General features: G+C 40.0%; 1 pseudogene; it reads right to left on the bottom strand.

The window, feature by feature from the left end:
* LOC124860764 overlaps positions 1–15,510 on the bottom strand; it is a 49,726-nt pseudogene extending 34,216 nt beyond the window's left edge.
* Between the last annotated feature and the right edge of the window lie 538 nt (positions 15,511–16,048).

Raw genomic sequence — 16,048 nt, 5'->3', positions numbered from 1 at the left:
AAACACTTTTTTTTTCCCACCTGACAATAAATGAGTCAAACTATCACGTTAAGTGTTTGAATCGGACCAAAGTGCAGAAAAGAGCTTGGCAGCCGCATGATGAGTTAATCTTGAGGTTTTATTCCAAAACCGTCAAAAGCGTCACAAAAATCACTGCAGGTACATAACCGAGTTCAGAGCCAAAAACCTACATGAGTACTCAGTTCTCCAACGTAGCAAAACTGAACATCAACAGGGGTAGTGACGAGGAACAGTGATGGAGAAACCAGCGGGGAACAAAGAACACAGACCAACTAATATACAGGGAGAAAACAAAGGCAGGTAATCACAGAAACTAAGAACAGGTGTGACAAGCTGGCAGGGAGGCAGAGGGGACAGGTGGAACTAATAAACAATAAAGGAAAACATAAACCTAAACATAGTTAACACAAAAACACAAACCAAGTCCCAGGATCTTAATGTGCTAAGTAGTAAATCTGTTTAAATCAGTTTGCTTTTACAAAATGAGAATCTAGCTCAACAAGAGATTGTACCTATATTAGTACATATGTTAGTAAAGGTGAAATAAAAGTAAAAAATAAAAAAAGTGTGACTGAAATCAGAATTTAGTGGTGGTCGCTGTGAAACATTATCTTTGTTGTCCTCTGCAACTAATTTTGCATTATTCTTGTCCATTTGGAAGACCCATTTGTCCCCATCTATTGTTCTTTCCTCAGGAAACAATATATGTTGTTTCCTGCAGCAGTTCCATGTAGCAGCAAAGCACCCACGAGATGATGCTGCCAACCCCTTGTTTCACAGTTAGCCTTGTGTTCTCAGACTTGCAAGCTTTGTTCCAAATGTAATAATGTTAATTATAGCCAATCACTTGAATTGTAGGTTCATTAAAGCATTGTTAATGTGTCCAAAAGTTAAGGCTTTCTCCCTGAGTGAATTTGCAAACTATAATTTGACTTTTATGCTGCTTTCGGAATATTGGCTTATTCCTCTCTGAGTGTCCTTATAGTCCATGTCAGTTCATGACTCATCTGTGGATAAGTCTCTTAACAGCTTCAGGCAGTATCTTCACAATGTATTTTTCTTTTTAGTTCTGGGGTTAGGAAACATTTCACATCAAGACCTGTTCATCTCTGAGACACAGAACCTGTCTCCTTCCTGTAAGGTACGATAGCTGGGCATTTCTATTCTGTTTATATTTGCATGTAACTGAACAGATGAATGGGGCTCTTTCCAGGTCCACAATTATCTTCCTGTATCTCTGCTGATTTCTTTGATTTTTCCCATGATGTCTCACAATGAAGCAGTGTGTTTAAGGTGTTATGTTAAAATGCATCCACAGGTCTCCATTTAACATGTAATGTGGTTATGGTGGCTCAGGTGGTCATGGTTTGTTCTGTAACCGGTGGGTTGCCGTCCATTTCTGTCGTGCCCTTGGGCGGGTTGTTCACCCGCCTTGCCCCATTTCAGTCAGTCTACCCCAGGGCAGCTTTGACTACAATGTAGATCACCACAAATAGTGTGTGAATGTGTGTATGAATGGGTGGATGACTGATTGTAGTGTAAAGCATAGGACATTTGCCATATTGGTTGTGGTAAATGGCCTGACTGAACCATCTTGGCTTTCCAAAGTTGCTGAAAGTCAAACTTCTCTTGGTGTATGCAAGCTCCTGATTTTGAGGAAATTAATACAAATTCAATATCTCTTTCTTGATTCTGGCATTTAACAAATAAAACATTTTTTAATAAACTTACCTAATACAGAAAATATTTCATCAGATTTATTTTCTGAAAGTTATAAAAAATGGTTGTATGTCCTTTTTATTCAATGTTTCCTTTTTAAGTGTATATAAATATCTGGTTTCAGCTGTATGTATTCTACGTATGGAAGTACAGTGTGTTGCAAAAGTATTCACTTTACAAACCTAGCCTGAATGGACAGGTGGCAAAAAAAAAGCCATTACTGAAAGAAGTCGTAGTTGCAGTTTGCTATTTAAGGGGACATTGCAAACACGGAGAAAAGGACAAATGAGACAAGAAAATCACCTTTCTGGTCTTTTTTTGTAGTGGAAATAATCACTGCACATCACCCTGAAAACATATTGGTGGCAGCAATATGCTGTGGGGACAATTTTCTTTAGCAGGGACGGAGCTAAATACAAGGAAAACCTGAATGAACATGTTAGAGCCAGCAAAAGGATTAGGACTGGGATAAAGGTGCACTTTCCAAGGGAGACCAACCCTTAGATATACAACCAGGGCTACAACAGAATGATTTAGATTAAAGCGCATTCTGATGTTAGAATGGTCCAGTCCAAGTTCAGACATAAATCAAACTGAGCATGTGTGGCAAGACTTTGCTGTTCACAGAGGCTTTCCATGCAATCTGACAGAGTTTAAGCTATTTTACAAAGAATGGATAAAGGTGTCTTTCTCTGTATGGGTAAAGCTGGTAGAGGAAAAACCCAAAATGACTTGCAGCTGGAACTGCAGCAAAAGTTGGGTATGGCTCAGAAAGGCATAATACAAATACATTACATATTTTTGCCAGGCACTGTATTAACAGTATGTATAAGTATGCTATGCAATGCAAAATGCAAATTGATTATGTTGACCTTTTAAAAATCCTTTTGAGAGCGGAGCCAAGAAACAACAGCAGAGTACAAATGACGTAGCCTCTGATGCTAGTGGATGGATATGGTGCATTAACAAGACAGCAGTAACATCAGCAAAATAAGGTCCATGGTTCAAGCAGCCACAATTGTAAGCCAGTTTATATTAACTGATGGGCCAGAATCAGCTAGCCATTATGTTTCAGCTGCTCACCAAAGCTGGTTTAATTCAAAGTTCTCAACAATTCTCCACATTAAGGTCTGTAAAATGCAGTAACTGACAGAATAAAATATTCTGACTGCTATTTGCTCACTCCGTTCTGTTTAGTCATATTTACCATATACCTTTCAGAACAAACTCTTTAAATTTCTGGTGACCTGATTTAACTATAGAGACTCCAACATCAACTGACCTTTTAATACCATCCAGTGAATTTCTCAGCCTGATGCACTACCCAGCAGGGTCAGACATCCAAGTAGTTATTTCCCGTGCTGTCCTGTGACTGTACAGTGCTAAATGTTATTGGGTAAATCAGTGTCTGGTTTCTGAAGGGAATTGCCTCAGCCAATTTGTGCAGTAATCTGCAAATGGCGGTTGATGCAGTATCATAGCTGAGGTTCAGGCTTCATATGTGTGGCAGCAGGGGAGAGATGGGCTTATGACATTACATAAGCAAGGAAGAGGAGGAAGCGATGTCAATGGATATGATTATTAGAAAGGGTTTGTGTTTGGCCATGCCCAACTTTTGAGGCTATATATGCAGGCCACACCTTGTATAAACCTGGAAAAGAAATTGCTGTGACTTGCTGGAGCCTGAAAACATTCCAAATATTTTACTGTTTTACATTGCAATCTCTATGAAACAGCTTTTCAAATAATAAACAGCATTTTCACAACAGCCTATTTACTTTAACTAATGAGCTCTTATTATATTATTGGTAATGCTTTACTGAAATTTACAGAACTTTTCAAATGTATTTGTACCCCTTGAACATTTAAACATTTGTCACATTACAACCACAAACTTCAGTGTCAACATAGAGTAGCATCTAACCATTAAAAGAAAGGAAAAAGATACATGGTTTTCAAATTTCTTTAATTTCTTTATATTGTGTGAATTTGATTTAATTCTTTGTATTAAGACTTGCAGCTGTGTCTTTTGGGGTATGTCTCTACTGGCTTTAGGTTTTAAATATTGCAATGCATACTCATTTAGATTTAGGTCTACACTTTGACTGGGCCATTCTAACACATGAATATGTATTTGTCTAGATGCACCTAAGTCTTTAGAAATAGTCTCTGATTTACACAACAACATGTAGCACTGACTATTCATATGTCTGGTTCAGGTGGGTAGTTCTTTAGCCGGCAAGATTTTAAAATTCTCAATTGATTTTCAAAACCTGAGAGACCCCATACATGATGATAAAAAATCGTAGATATAATAGATTTGGCCCTACAGTGTGTGGTGTCCAGCCACACTGCAAACACACAAGAACAGATTTCACTCAAAAACATTCAAATGTAAGACGGGAAATTTCGAGAACCTACACGTCACATTTAACAGGCTGCATGCTCATTTGTCCTCGGGAACACCCCATATGGTAGGATATTGGGCCAAGACAATCATACACATGGAATATCTCCGATGTGAGGTCGGAGTGGTCCTGACATCCTTCTGAGCAGACTGGATCACTCTTAACCCATCACAAACAGCAGGAATATCTCATAAAGTTATCTTTAGAGTCATGTCAGAAGGGGACGATTAGGTCAGAAATTGGCATATAAATCCTGCCGTGTGAACCAGGCGTAAGAAATTCAATTGGATAGTTTTGAAAGGCCAGTAGATGTTTGAATCTCTATGGTCAGAATAAGGTCACCCAAAGTTTAAAGAGGCCGTCCTGAAAGGGTAAATTCACTGAAAAAACAGACTGAGCAAACGACAAGCAAAAGGTAGAATTTTGAATAAACTACTAAGACTTGTTGATAACCAGCTGGTGCTGTGATCAAACTGGCTTGCCATTGTTTAACTCCATGAAATGTATCTGCTTAGCTCTTTTACTGGTCTTACTGTATAAGGGGTCAAAGTAACACAAAATTTTCTTTAAATGATTTAAAGGTGTGAAATTGTGACCATGGTAAAATTGAGTGCTGTAAAAACCAACGTGATTATTTTCACCTCTGTGAAAATTAAAATCCATGAATTAGGAGGTCATTAAAATTATAACATGCTAAAAATTTATGTTATAAATATTAAGGTTATCAAATTTAACATTGCCTGTTTTCATTCACTGCCTAGATTTTTGGGCCTCCATTTTTATCACTTCAGTTTCATCATTCATCGCCTTCAGAGTGTAATTTTTGTTACTTCCAATAGGTCAGAATACGGCAGCAGCCCGGCACGACAGCGGAGTACTTGTGGTCCATAGCCATTCGCATTCATTTTCAATAGGACGGCAGTGATTTCAGTGGCCACGTGGAGTCGTGGGGAGTCACAAGCGAAGAGCGCCCAGGCTGAGTCTCCAGACTCTCCACCTCACTCTCTCTTTAACACCATGAGTCAGGAAAAAGACGCCTTCGCCAGAAGAGGGAGGGAAAACTGCATGGTCGGCCAACAGCTGCGGAAGCAAGCTGGCGCCGAGAAACACCGAACTTCTTTTTTTAACTAGAGTGGAATCTTAATAAACTCAGTAGATATTTGAGTTCAACAAACCTACATTCTCGCTTAAAAGCATCTTAAACATTTATTTGTGGTCACAGAAAGTGTATTATTCACAATTTATTCACAATTTTTGCCACTATCAACCACCATTGCTGCCCAAGCTCGATCAATCCTATTTGACCCACAGTGAATCATGGGAAATTGTGGGTCACGGACAAAACTACACTATCGTGCCAGGGCTTCTGCTGTATTCCATGTACCGGAAGTAACAAAAATTACACTGTGAACGTAATGAATGATAAAACTGAAGTGGTGAAAATCAAGGCAGTAAATGAAAACATGCAATGTTAAATTCGAAAATCTTACTATTTATAACATTAATATTTACTATGTTATCATTTTAATGACCTCCAAATTCACGGATTCTAATTTTCACAAGGCGAAATTAATCACGTTGGCACTCAATTTTACCATGTTCAGTATTTCACACCTTCTTTATTTCGTTAATTTTTGTTACTTTGACCCCTCATATTACTGCAGTCTTGTTAGTGCACCATATCTATCTATCTTCTCTATATCTTTGTCATAGAACAGCATGGCACTATCAGCTGCTAAACCTTTTGCTGGCTGCCTCTTAGTTTTGCCTCACACCCCCTGTAATTAAAAAAGGTTATATACAAATCCACATAATAAATGTGAATAAATAAATGAGATTTAACAATTTATGTCATGTTTCCACATCCCAAGCATACATCCATGCAGTGCCTTGTGAAATTATTCACATTTTCTTCTCAAGCCACAATGTGTTTTACCAGGACATCCCGAGGTAAAGGACTGAAAACTATTGAAATGGAATGAAAATGATACATGGTTTTCAGAACATTTTGATAATAAAAACCTGAGAATTTTGGTGTGCATTTGTATTTGGCACTTCTGAGTAATAGTTTGTGGAATGACCTTTTGCTCTTATTCCAGCTGAAAATTGTGTGGGTGAATGTTTAAACCAGATTTGCACATCTAGAGCATGACATTTTTGCCCATTTGCTAGATTGGATGGAGAGCATCACCAGTATACTAGATCATTCAGATTAAGATCTGGCCTTTGACTGGGCCATTCTAATGTCTTATTCTGCTTTGATCTATACCATTCCATTGTAGCTCTGGCAGTTTGTTGTCCTTTTGGAAAGTGAACCCTGTCCCAGTCTTTTGCAGCCTCTATCAGGATTATTCCAGTATCATCCATATTTAGCTTCCATCTCCACATCCACTCCAACCGGCTTCATATTGATATATTCATATAGATATTGTTTTATAACCTGACCCTTCTTTAAACTTTTTCCCTGACATGTCTGTGGTGTTGTTCTGCATGATGCTGTTTGTTCTCTAGCAAACCTCTCAGTCCTTCAAAACACAGGTGGATTTATACAGAGATTGAATTACACAGCTGGATTCTGTTTAATAAGAAGGTGACTAGTAAATGCAGCTGGTTGCAGTGGGTATTTTTATAGAAATCAGAGTAAAATGTGTTGAAAACAAATGCACACCACACTTTTCAGATTTATTTGTAGAAAATGATGAAAACCATTTATCATTTTATTCCACCTCATAAAATGCACTACGTTTTAGTCTCAAATCCCACTAAAAGTGGTAGCAGTTTGTGGTTATAATGTGACAAGATGCAAAGAAGTTCAAGGGATATGAATGTGTTAAAACACTGTAGATCTACTATCATTCCATCAAATACCAAATCTCACCCTTAAGGTCAAGATCTTACAATATTAATGAGGGAAACCTGATAAATCTCTTTTCATCAGTTATTCATGGGCCAGATTGCTCTCTTTACTTATGGTACATGCAGCAATAATTTAACTATTCAGCTCAGGTGTTTTTAACCTACTATACTACCATAATAATTAAACTAGTAGTTGGTGTGAAGAAATGTATATCCATCATTTGCAGCAGTGCTACTTTCTAGTAATAGTTGCAGAGTGAGTCGGTTTCTCTGTGGTGCAGCTTCAGTCAGCAGGCAAAGCATTTCCTCCTTTTAACAAAGCACATTTATTCGACCTGCTGCCTCAACCTGGACATGCACAGTAAGGCCTGACAGAGTGTTTAATCCCATCAGCATATGTCTGTGTGCGTGCTCATGTGTTTGCATGTGTACTGAGTAAACGTGTGTTTTTAGATTACATAGGGGATGTAGGCGCTTTTGGACAAAAGCCTTTTGGACAATCATTGTTGTTTCTTTTTTTCTTCTTCTTCATTTTCATTATTTGTATGTGTTTGTGTGTTTGTGTGTGCACAAAGCCGAGGTAGCGTGAACAGCAGCAGGCCTTCCAGCAGGATCCACCACAACCAGGTCAGAAGGAAAAAGTGAGAGACAGAGAGAAAGAAAGAGAATGAATGCAGTTTGCTACAGAAAGGCTGAGAGGGTATGCGAGAGAGAGATAAAAGTCAGTCAGGAAGCGTTCAAGTGTGTTGGGAGCCCCCAGGGGTAAAAACAGCGAGGCTCGTCAGGAAGGCTGATGGTTTACCTAAGGAGTAAGAATGAGCAGGGAGTAAGAAAATAAAGTAAGAAAATAAAAAAAAAATCACAGAAAAAACAGGCTTTGAACGACAGCATGGGGAAAGATAGGAAAAACGGCCAGAAACAGGAGATGAAGTATATATGAAAATGATGTGGGGCTAGATGGGATGGAGGCCGACAGATGTTTGGTAATTCTCAGGGTACTCAGCGTAATGAAGTTCCTCAGCACTCTGTGGCTCTCCGCACGGGAGCTGCTCCATCAGCGAGCGCTGTTCTGCTAAACAGTGTCTGCAGGTGCTGGCTCTGCTTCTCTAGCCTAGTTTAAAGTCTTTACAGCTGTTTTAGAGATCTATTTGCTGCCAGAGTTTCAGGGCTGCACTATCAGTGGCCATGTGCCAGGTTTGGGCCTAATGATTAACATACAGAGCCACACTTAGTAAGTTAAAAACTTAAATTGATGCTTTTGCTGCCGTAGGCAGTTAGGCTGAGATTAAACTACAATAGAGCGTAAATAAGAGATTTACTCGGTCTTTAATTTTACACCATTTAAAAGCAAACAGTGGATCTATTTGTCTCTGCAAACACAGACATATGATATGTATTCAGGCAAAATCTGAAGTCTCTAATCAATTCATTTCAATTGAAGCTGCTACCCCAGGAGATGATGGCAGAAGAGATCACACTCTCCACAACAGATTTATAGAAGACACGCAGCATCTTGCTGTAAACACCAAAGGTCCTAAGCTTCCTCAACAAGTACAGTCTGCTCTGTCCCTTCTTGTAGATGGCTTCACAGTTGCATCTCCACTCTAGTCTGTTGTCCAGGTGAACACTGAGGTATTTATACTCCTCCACCACCTCCACTTGTTTTCCCGTGATGGAAATAGTGTTTGACCTCTTCCTGTTTTTCTTAAAATCTACAATCATCTCCTTTGTTTTATTCACATTCAAGATGAGATGATTGTGTCCACACCATGCCACAAAGCAGTCCACCAGCTCCATGGACTCATCTTCTTGTCCATCTCTGATCCATCCCACAACTACGGAATCATGCAGAATTATGCAAACAAAAATATAATGTTAATACAGTACGATCTTTATCTTCACCACCATACTTGCTGCCTCTCGTCTGCAACTTTGACAGGTGATGTTACGGTTGGCGCAGAAGAACCTAGTATTCTGGAGTGCCCGAGTTGAACCAGAGTATGTACTCCGGAACCTCTTTTTTGTTTTTGGAAAGAGTTTGAAAATCACATTAGGGATCCAGGATGGGTTCCGACCAATGCAGGTGGAAAGGGGTATAAGTGGCTTCTGACACACAGGCAGACCTTCATGTCCTGTTAATTCTTTGGGCGTGTGTCCTAAATGTTTTCACTTCCAGCTTCTCCTCCTGAGAAGAAAATGGGTGAGAAAGTAAACAGCCATTTTTGTTTGATGTCCACTCTCCAAAGCTTTTAGCATTTGGGCTGAGCAAATTTTGTCAAATAAGCAGCAAATTAATGGATCAGGCACAGGACCACTCAGTCACTTAACCAAATTTACAATATGAAATTTTACTTGTGAAATTTTGAGTATTTTCCTGACTGTTTAGTGGTGTTGAATTGTTTTCATTAAGGTTTTAGTTCCATTATCCTGTTGCCCCCAGCTGACCCATAATAATTTACATTTGATGCATATATCTACACAAAGGAGAGTGAGAAAACGCAACTGAGGGTATTAGCATTATTTTGAAAAGCAGTGTCAGCTATGTCATTTACATATCAATCAGAAATACTTAACTTGACCCATTATATGTCATACATGTCATACATTTCCAGCACTTTACCTTTACGCAATGAAGGAAGACATTCCCAGACAGCAGTTCAGCAGGTCAATGACTGGCGGTAGGAGCAACAACTGTGCATGAATGACATTGCCATGGAAACTGTGCCAAACATTAATATTGTCACCCATCAGTGTAACAGAAAGTGTCTTTGCCAAAAGCCTATTTCTTTAAGAGGCATCTTACAGAAATGGAGGGGGAAATGAGTTAGCTGGAATAAGGCCAGCAGTTGGTATATGACCTTGTACTGATCCACACAGATAACACTATCATTTACTGTGCTGGACATAGAAGGAGCATTACCGCATATCCCTTACTTTGTTAAACCACTTTATCTGTATGTTCTTTTTAGTTGCTGTTAAGGCCCTTCACACCCCACCCCCCTCGAGATCACAATATGCTCCACTTTGGCCCTTTTTGTAGTTTGATAACAATTATCTAGCCAAAACCATGTAAAACTGTTTATGTTTAATAAATATAATAAATACATAATACTATTCAAAACACACAGTACAGTTCTGTCCTCAAGGAGCTAAAACATAAGCAGAAGGCACGATGCCACTGCTTTCAAAACAATGGCCAGGACTTGAAATCAACACACAATAAATTAAGGTCTAAAATAAAGTTTGTTATTATTTTAGCATTATTTGCAGCTTACCGCTTTGCCGTGTCCATCATTTCCATAGACAGAAGGAACTGACCCCTTTATCATATGAAATTTGTAAACAAATCCTTCTTGATACTGGCGAAGGTTGCTGAAGAACTGATCCCTGAGGTGGGGGAAATAAGAAGTTCCCCACTGATGTGGGTAGATTTCCATGAAAAATATCATTTAACCAGGGACTACAAACAGATTCTGATGCTGGGGGATGGTGTAATGAGATGTTTGGGTCAATACACCCAACAACCGAACCAAACCTATCCTCTTTCAGCCTAGACATACTTGAGCTCGGACTGAAAAATCACACCGAGAAATAAAAATGGCGGATACGCAAAATTGATCAGCTGTTCTGCAGGAACTACTATTACATAACAGTTGGAGAAGCGTAACAGATAATAGAGAAAACTTAACCGACTGAAAAATATGACCCAAACAATATAAAGATATCTCCGCAACACCTGGAGAGACTAAATTCAACTTTTCTGCACCCCTACAGGCTCTGTACACACTAAAATTAATTTACTGGGTACAAAAGTGGATTTTAAATGGTATGTCCCCTTTAACAACCAAAGAAATAGAACACCGGGGCTATAAATGACAGAACATGTTCATTTGTACAGTTTGGTTTGGCTCAGGAAACATGCTAACAGTCTAGATAAGCATGAAGTTTGATTGGAAAACAGTTAAAGAGGGCTAGAACACAGAAAAAATAATATTTCTCAATTGTCATTTTAAGCTAACTGTTTTAGGTTAACCATAACATAACTATATTGAGTCAAATGTAATACTCTATACTTCTCTACCTGTTCTGTCTCTGAGTTGTAAGGAATATTTTATTTGGTTGTAGTAAGAAATTCAGTGCTTTGTGGTAAACACAAATCATGACCTTAACTGAGACAAGTCAGGTAGTGCTTTCAGTGTAGTTCTGAGTTCTTTTATGACCTCGTGAATGAGTCATTGACGTGCTTTCCTTGCATTTTTGATGCTTCTGTCAACTGTAATTTACAATACTGTCTCTCTGTTGATGTATGATTGTTATACTCTTCAGTTTTAAGCCAGAAATGTTGAGTTTTGTCAAGATGATTGGAAATCTTCCTCCACTTCTATTTTAGATGCTTGCTTACCATGCCCCCCTGCTATATCCCTGGATATGGTAAATGGACTGAACTTATATAGCACTTTTCCAGTCATACAGACTGCTCAAAGCGCTTTACACTAGAGCCACATTCACCCAATCGGACTCACTAACGCTCACACATTCATACACCGATACGCAGATCGGTAGGCAACTTGAGGTTAAGTGCCTTGCCCAGGGGCACATTGACATATGGCAGGAGGACGCTGGAATTGAACCCACAACCGTCTGATTGCAAGACGACTACTCTTCCTAATGAGCCACAGTCGCCTTAATATATACCACCGGGGGAAGCATAATGGAGAAGTGGTTAAATGCATGCCACTTGGGTGACAATCGTTGCTCCCATTGGACAGAAATTATGGTGCAAGGACAGAAGACAGACCCTGAAATGGAGGAAAACAACTGCGGGAGCCTTGGAAGCAGCCCCTCTGTTCTGCATATTTGTGCCGTTATTACAGCTTACATATCATTGTAAGGGTCAAGAGCAGCTCAATAAACACAGATGTTGCGACGTTCTATTTATAATGTTGGAACAGCACTGGTGAATGTGTGCTTCAACTCGAAAACGCTGCGCACAGCTGTGCAAAAACAGGCAACAGTGTTGCTAAGCAACAGAGCGCGGTTCAGGTAAGACTTCGGTAAAACGTTCAACGCTACAATGGCTTGTTAAGTCCAAAGAGACATATGTTTTCTGTAGCTAGGTTGGATCGAGGCCAGTTTGTATTCACGCCGGAAGTAAACCTCACCAGAATTTGTTTGAAGGTGGACTGAGACCACCTCAAAAAGTGGGTCTCGGTCTATTTAAAGAGGTAATCTCTACTTTAGGGCGTACTGTTCTTGCTGTTATTAATAGTAGTCTGTCCTTGGGTATGTTCCAAATGTCTGGAAACCAGTGACGAAACAGGTGAGGCCTCAAACATTTTTATGGTCAAAATAAGAGATTTACGCATTGCCGTTCAAATACATGGGAGAAAGGCAGCTAATAGCTGTGCCTCACAACCGATGGCACTGTGTTACACACACTGCTGAAGCAGGCAGTTGGTAGATGTCCATTGCTGTCTCTCTTTATATTACCAATATACATGCTGAAGTAGACATGTAATAAACAATGAAAGCGTGTGACATATTTAATCTTTCTAATAAGCTAACAGCACGTTGCTACATATGCAGGGGGGAAGATGTGTTTTCACCTACAAGTGCAGTAACTGTACTCTTATTTAAATTTGTTCCACGAAAATGGACGGTTATTTCCTTAAAATTGGAAAAAAATTCTAAACTGGATCTTCAGTCAAACCAGGAGGCTTTAAAGAGAGGAAGATCAACTTCAGAGCTGAAAGATAATCTTCAAAAGAGTGGGAGAAGTGTAACCTGCACTTTTCAACCGGAGTGGTTCACTTGAAAACAGTGTGGAGTACATGGATTTGACTTGGCATTGAATGGGCAGCACAAGCCGATCATTAGGTGAAGGAGAACTGGGAGATTTGATTATTGCAACCTGCTTCCATGGACTTCATATACAAATAAAAATAAGACCATACACAATTTTCAATTTTAATAAAAAAACAAATCAGCCAAAAGAAAAAAAACTGATATAGAATTTGATCTTAAATAAAACATTATGTTGTTTTTCCTGCTATGGTATTGTTGGGGTCATATATACTGCTGGAAACCTACGAGAGTGCAACCTATGATTAAAATCAAGAAGGATTTGCTGAAAGACTTTATCTGATTAAGGGGTCAGTTCCTTCTGTCTATGGAAACGACGGACGCAGCAAAGCGGTAAGCTGCAAATAACCAGGGCAAATAACCAGGCTCGCCAGCGCATTTATTGAGGCGCTATGTTGAAAATTGTCACGGCTACTCTGAAATTTAGGCCAATAAGTTTCGGCCCTTTGACTGAAATCTGGGCTCCCTACATGTGTTTTTTATGTTGGCTGTAGCCCATGCACTGAGTCTGCTCCCGCCCCCTTTCAACCTATTGGACCACTTTCATAAAGCTTTCTAAAATCCAATTTTTTTTCCCATTCTTTTTCCCTTTCCTGTGGGGTCCCACAAGGCTAAGTTCTGGGGCCACTTTTTCTTATGTTATCTGCTTCCCTTGGGCACCATTTTTAGGAAAACAAATGTGCCTTTCATTTTTATGTCAATGACTGCCAGGTTTATTTCCCCCTTTAAATAAGAGGACTTCCACTTCATGCAGTCATTGTTAGAATGCCTCAAAGAAGACAGAGGTTTTGCTTTTTAGTCCTGGGGTCTCCAGGGGGCCATACTCTGTAGAGCTTGTCCCTCTGGCTTAGTACATAAAACCTAATATCCCTAACCATGTGGTGAAAATGGACAGTGACTTTAATCTTGACAAGCAGATCAGCTCAGTGGTAATATCCAGTTTTCATCAACTAAGATAACTGGCAAAGTGAAACTTGTTCTTTTAAAACAAGACTTTGAAACTGTAATCCATGCATTGGTCATAGCACGCCTTGTTTACTGTAACTCTTTATACTATGATGCCTCACAGACATCCCAAGAAAGAGAGAGAACATATCCTCCAAGTTCGTCCTGTAACCAGTGGGTTGCTCGTTCGAATCCCCGCTCTGTCCATCTCAGTCGTTGTGTCGTTGGGAACAAGACATTTCACCTGCCTTGCCTGCTGATGGTGGTCAGAGGGGCGGGTGGCACGGATTGTATGGCAGCGTTGCTTCTGTCACTCTTTCCAGGGCAGCTGTAGCTATGATGTGGACTACCACTGTCTGTGTGTGAATGGGTGGATGACTGATTGTAGTGTAAATCGCGTTGGAGTCCTGAAACTAGATAAAGCATTATACAAGTGCAGTCCATTTGCCATTTACGATAACCCCTGTTTTTAGCCTCACTGAATTATTTTATTTTTCTTTTTAAGCCTTTAACCCTTCTGTTGTCCTCATTTTCTGTATACACCCTGTGTCCTCCGGGTCAAAGTGACCCGTCTTCACTAAACCCCACAATATAAGCAGCTTAATTGAATTTTAAACACCAAATGTCATCTTGCATATTGTCATTGAGCTCAAAATGTGTGAATACTGGAGTTTTCCCTCTTCTCTTGAATTTCTATAGCTTAAGAAAAGAAAGAAAAATGTGCAAAAAGGAGTTTTGAATAGATTTTTATTCATCCCAATGACTCAGTTTAATTTTTTTTCTCCTCTTGTTCTGCTTATGAGACATCCATGTTGGGTTGATCTCTCTCCAAATCACAAAGGCATTGTAGGAGGAAACATCAGTGATGTTGTGGAAGATGACCAGGGACCAGCGGGCAGTCATTCTTCTGCAGCTATATGTTCCAATCACCTTATCCAGGATGTCCGCACCTCCTTTGTTGCGGTTGTAGTTTAGGATGATGATTGGCTTCCTGTCCTCACTATCGCTAATGTCACCGTCTGTGTGCAGTGTGCTCAGAAGAACTACATTCTTATTTTTCTTTGGGAGGTAGGAAACTAGAGTGGTGTTGGGCGTGAAGGCAAACTTTGAGGAGAAGACCTCTCTCTCCTTTGACGCAAGCAGTGCAGGTGGGAGCTCAGGCTTATTCTTTCAAACTGTACCAACCATGGTGATCTTCCTCTTCAGGAGCTGCTGTCCGAGTTCATAAGAGGTGAAGAAATTGTCACATGTCACATTGTGACCCCTCAGTCCCTCTGTCACATCAAGCACAACTCGCATCCTCTGGTTCTTCTCTGGGCATCCACTGGTCGGCTTCCCAGTATAGACTTGCATTTTCCAAGCATAGCTTGATTTGGCATTTCAAGCCACCCATGACTTGATCCCATATTTTGCTGGCTTGCTGGGCATATACTGCCAGAAAGGACAACGACCATTGGACAAAAGACATTAGCATCAGTGATTAGTATCAGTGTCACAGAAAACAGTCAACGAAATCAATAGTGAAAATCAATTTTCTTACGTCAGGCCCTGGATCGTAGAGGTAGGGCAGCTGCTCCACCCACTTGACCCATACTTCTCTTATGGCTGCAAGTTTGTCTGTCACACGTCTTGCTGGTCTTGACTTACAGTCATCAAATCGTAACAGTCTTGAGTAGGTGTGAAAGACTTTGAGTGGCATTGTGGCTCGGAAAATTGGTCTTTCACTATCAGCATCCTATAGACTAGCTGCAGCCTCACCTCGGGACCTGTATACACCTGCTAAGATTAGCAGCCCTAAGTGGTCCTGCAGGTCAGTCTCATCCATCTTTTTCCAGATGTCTCCATATTTGCGAAAACCCTTCAGATTTGTCATCCCGAGGATTATTTTTTTCAATTGCTGGTGTGATAAACAGGTAGAATATAGAGACAATATCATGGGCATGAGAAACGGCATACCTTGTGGGTCCTGGGGTCATCTTTATGATGTTTTGTTCTGCATGCCTGCCGTGTTGGTCATATGCTGCTGAGGACCATATTATTTTGCCATTTTTTGAAAGGAAAGTCTCTCTTTCAGCTTCAGGGTTTTCTTCTTCTTCTGAAGATGATTCATCATCTTGCTCTGGGTTGTATTCCTCCCCATCTTCTTCTTCGGATACATCCTCCAATTCTTCTTCTGAATCAGAGTTGTTTCGCTGAAAATCTGAGAAAATCAGTTCTACAGCGTCTTCAGGAGTATA

Source organism: Girardinichthys multiradiatus, chromosome 23 (genome assembly GCF_021462225.1).
Source record: "Girardinichthys multiradiatus isolate DD_20200921_A chromosome 23, DD_fGirMul_XY1, whole genome shotgun sequence".
NCBI classification, from domain to species: domain Eukaryota; kingdom Metazoa; phylum Chordata; class Actinopteri; order Cyprinodontiformes; family Goodeidae; genus Girardinichthys; species Girardinichthys multiradiatus.
This window is presented reverse-complemented; position numbering and strand designations above follow the sequence as displayed.